This window comes from Gasterosteus aculeatus, unplaced genomic scaffold, assembly GCF_964276395.1.
Source record: "Gasterosteus aculeatus unplaced genomic scaffold, fGasAcu3.hap1.1 HAP1_SCAFFOLD_28, whole genome shotgun sequence".
In the NCBI taxonomy this organism is placed as follows: Eukaryota; Metazoa; Chordata; class Actinopteri; order Perciformes; family Gasterosteidae; genus Gasterosteus; species Gasterosteus aculeatus.
Window position 1 is genome coordinate 210,001 of NW_027554886.1, and position 5,000 is coordinate 215,000.

The window sequence follows — 5,000 nt, forward strand, 5'->3', positions numbered from 1 at the left end:
CTCTGGGGGTGTCTGGCAAAGAGATCCGGGTTCTGGCGTCTTTTTCCGGGTCCAATTCGGCCGTTGTGGGCCTCTGGAGGTGTTTGTGGAGCTCATCCGGGCTCTGGGGGTGTCTGGTAAAGAGATCCGGGTTCTGGCGTCTTTTTCCGGGTTCAATTCGGCCGTTGTGGGCCTCTGGAGGTGTTTGGGTCCGAGTTCCGGGCTCTGGGGGTGTCTGGCAAAGAGATCCGGGTTCTGGCGTCTTTTTCCGGGTCCAATTCGGCCGTTGTGGGCCTCTGGAGGTGTTTGTGGAGCTCATCCGGGCTCTGGGGGTGTCTGGTAAAGAGATCCGGGTTCTGGCGTCTTTTTCCGGGTTCAATTCGGCCGTTGTGGGCCTCTGGAGGTGTTTGGGTCCGAGTTCCGGGCTCTGGGGGTGTCTGGTAAAGAGATCCGGGTTCTGGCGTCTTTTTCCGGGTCCAATTCGGCCGTTGTGGGCCTCTGGAGGTGTTTGGGTCCGAGTTCCGGGCTCTGGGGGTGTCTGGTAAAGAGATCCGGGTTCTGGCGTCTTTTTCCGGGTTCAATTCGGCCGTTGTGGGCCTCTGGAGGTGTTTGGGTCCGAGTTCCGGGCTCTGGGGGTGTCTGGTACAGAGATCCGGGTTCTGGCGTCTTTTTCCGGACTTAATTCGGTCGTTGTGGGCCTCTGGAGGTGTTTGGGTCCGAGTTCCGGGCTCTGGGGGTGTCTGGTAAAGAGATCCGGGTTCTGGCGTCTTTTTCCGGGTTCAATTCGGCCGTTGTGGGCCTCTGGAGGTGTTTGGGTCCGAGTTCCGGGCTCTGGGGGTGTCTGGTACAGAGATCCGGGTTCTGGCGTCTTTTTCCGGACTTAATTCGGTCGTTGTGGGCCTCTGGAGGTGTTTGGGTCCGAGTTCCGGGCTCTGGGGGTGTCTGGTACAGAGATCCGGGTTCTGGCGTCTTTTTCCGGACTTAATTCGGTCGTTGTGGGCCTCTGGAGGTGTTTGGGTCCGAGTTCCGGGCTCTGGGGGTGTCTGGTAAAGAGATCCGGGTTCTGGCGTCTTTTTCCGGGTCCAATTCGGCCGTTGTGGGCCTCTGGAGGTGTTTGGGTCCGAGTTCCGGGCTCTGGGGGTGTCTGGTAAAGAGATCCGGGTTCTGGTGTCTTTTTCCTGGCTTAATTCGGCCGTTGTGGGCCCCTGGAGGTGTTTGCGGACCTCCGCGGGTGAAATAATGGAAAAAAAAAAAAGTTAAAGTTTCCAGTCGGGACTATGTGGAGCGAAAAAAACCCGGACTTTTTTGGCTCCGTCAGAAACTAAGTAAAAGTCGGAATATGTGAAGGAAAGCCCAGAAAATGCCTGGGCTTTTTTAGATCGCTTCGATAAATTTTTTTTTAGCTCACATCACTGGGCCACCAGGTCGCAGATTTCAGAAACCTGGTTTTCGGAAACAGAGATCTCCAGGACAGGGCCCCGAGCTTCGGGGGGAGCGTTCCCCAGCTGGACCTAAGCATAGTGGGCCAGGCCCCGGGCGGAAAGACGCTCCTGGAGCCGAGATACAGGGGTGGCTCCCCGCGCGACTTACCCGATTTCGGAGCACTATTTTCGGACAGTGATGGCAGAGCAGTGGGTGTACCGGATGGAGGAAAATAACAGCTCCAGAGAGCGGCAGAGACCAGACCATGACCCAGAACGGCACACTGTTCCCGGACAGTGATGGCAGACCAGCAGGTGTACCGCATGGATGAATAAAGAGTTCCAGAGAGCGGCAGAACCCAGACCATGACCCAGAACGCCACACTGTTCCCGGACAGTGATGGCAGAACAGCAGGTGCAGTGGATGGATGAATAAAGAGCTCCAGAGAGCGGCAGAGACCAGACCAAGTCCCAGAACGACACACTATTCCCGGACAGTGATGGCAGACCAGCAGGTGTACCGCATGGATGAATAAAGAGCTCCAGAGAGCGGCAGAGACCAGACCAAGTCCCAGAACGACACACTATTCCCGGACAGTGATGGCAGAACAGCAGGTGTACCGCATGGATGAATAAAGAGCTCCAGAGAGCGGCAGAACCCAGACCAAGTCCCAGAACGACACACTATTCCCGGACAGTGATGGCAGAACGGCAGGTGTACCGCATGGATGAATAAAGAGTTCCAGAGAGCGTGATATCCCAGACCATGACCCAGAACGGCACACTGTTCCCGGACAGTGATGGCAGACCAGCAGGTGTACCGCATGGATGAATACAGAGCTCCAGAGAGCGGCAGAACCCAGACCATGACCCAGAACGACACACTATTCCCGGACAGTGATGGCAGAACAGCAGGTGTACCGCATGGATGAATAAAGAGCTCCAGAGAGCGGCAGAACCCAGACCAAGTCCCAGAACGACACACTATTCCCGGACAGTGATGGCAGAACGGCAGGTGTACCGCATGGATGAATAAAGAGTTCCAGAGAGCGTGATATCCCAGACCATGACCCAGAACGGCACACTGTTCCCGGACAGTGATGGCAGACCAGCAGGTGTACCGCATGGATGAATACAGAGCTCCAGAGAGCGGCAGAACCCAGACCAAGTCCCAGAACGGCACACTGTTCCCGGACAGTGATGGCAGAACGGCAGGTGTACCGCATGGATGAATAAAGAGCTCCAGAGAGCGGCAGAGACCAGACCAAGTCCCAGAACGACACACTATTCCCGGACAGTGATGGCAGAACAGCAGGTGTACCCCATGGATGAATAAAGAGTTCCAGAGAGCGGCAGAACCCAGACCATGACCCAGAACGGCACACTGTTCCCGGACAGTGATGGCAGACCAGCAGGTGTACCCCATGGATGAATAAAGAGTTCCAGAGAGCGGCAGAACCCAGACCAAGTCCCAGAACGGTACACTATTCCCGGACAGTGATGGCAGAACAGCAGGTGTACCCCATGGATGAATAAAGAGTTCCAGAGAGCGGCAGAGACCAGACCATGACCCAGAACGACACACTATTCCCGGACAGTGATGGCAGACCAGCAGGCGTACCGCATGGATGAATAAAGAGCTCCAGAGAGGGGCAGAGACCAGACCAAGTCCCAGAACGACACACTATTCCCGGACAGTGATGGCAGAACAGCAGGTGTACCGCATGGATGAATACACAGTTCCAGAGAGCGGGAGATCCCGGCCGATGTCCGATGACGAAGCACTGTATGGGACACTTTGAAGGAAGGGTCGGTCTCCTGGATGAAAAGAACTTTAATTTTCTGACTTAAAATACGGAGTTAAAGTTTCCAGTCGGGACGATAAGGAGGGCAAAAAAAACCGGACTTTTTTGGCTCCGTCAGAAACTAAGTAAAAGTCGGAATATGTGAAGGAAAGCTCAGAAAATGCCTGGAGAATTTTGAGCGGACCGGAAAAAAAAAGTTCCAGCCGACATCACTGGGCCACCAGGTCGCAGATTCCTGAAACCCGGTTTTTAGAAACATAGGCCTCCAGTCGTGAAGACCGGCGTTTGTGCGGTTCGGATCCGACTCAGACCTCAGTATTTTCGGACACCCTCGGACAGTGGCGGGGGTGGAAGAACCGGAGCCTCATGCAGAACTGGCTGTCGGGGAGCAAGCGGACGCTACCCCGGCAGGAGGCATCATTCCGGGCACTGTGGCTGATCGGTAGCTTTCGTGGATGGATGACTGAGCGAACGAACGAGATGACGGCGGTGCGTCCTGGCTGATGTCCCAGTACGGGGCACTATTCTCGGATGCTGATGGCAGAACAGCAGGTGCAGTGGACGGATGAACACACAGTTCCATAGAGCGGCAGAACCCAGACCATGTCCCAGAACGGGACACTATTCTCGGATGCTGATGTCAGAACAGCAGGTGTAACGCATGGATGAATACAGAGTTCCAGAGAGCGGCAGAGACCAGACCATGTCCCAGAACGGCACACCATTCTCGGATGCTGATGTCAGAACAGCAGGTGTAACGCATGGATGAATACAGAGTTCCAGAGAGCGGCAGAGACCAGACCATGTCCCTGTACGGGACACTATTCTCGGATGCTGATGTCAGAACAGCAGGTGCAGCGGACGGACTAATACACAGTTCCAGAGAGCGGTATTTCACGACAGATATCCGATGATGAAGCGCTATTGTCGGACACTGATGGCAGAACAGCAGGTGCACTGGATGAAGGAAATAAACAGAACATAGTTCCAGAGAGCGGGATATCCCAGACCAAGTCCCAGAACGGCGCGCTATTGTCGGACACTGATGGCAGAACAGCAGGTGCACTGGATGAAGGAAATAAACAGAACATAGTTCCAGAGAGCGTGATATCCCAGACCAAGTCGCAGAACGGCCCACTATTCCCGGACACTCATCTACTTAAAATCTCCCTGATTACCTGCCAGAACAGAGCAGATCCAGAGAGCGGTATTTCACGGCAGTTATCCGATGATGAAGCGCTGTTGTCGGACACTGATGGCAGAACAGCAGGTGCAGTGGATGAAGGAAATAATCAGAACATAGTTCCAGAGAGCGGGATATGCGAGACCATGTCCCAGTACGGGACACTAGTCTCGGATGCTGATGTCAGAACAGCAGGTGCAGTGGATGGATGAAATAAACAGTTCCAGAGAGCGTGAGATCCCGGCTGATATCCGATGAAGAAGCACTGTTCACGGACACTGATGGCAGAACAGCAGGTGCAGCGGATGGATGAATACACAGTTCCAGACAGCGGGAGATCCCTGACCATGTCCCAGTACGGGACACTATTCTCGGATGCTGATGTCAGAACAGCAGGTGCAGTGGACGGATGAATACGAAGTTCCATGGAGCGGGAGATCCCAGACCATGTCCCAGTACGGGACACTATTCTCGGATGCTGATGTCAGAAAAGCAGGTGCAGTGGATGAAGGAAATAATCAGAACACAGTTCCATGGAGCGGGAGATCCCAGACCATGTCCCAGTACGGGACACTATTCTCGGATGCTGATGTCAGAACAGCAGGTGCAGTG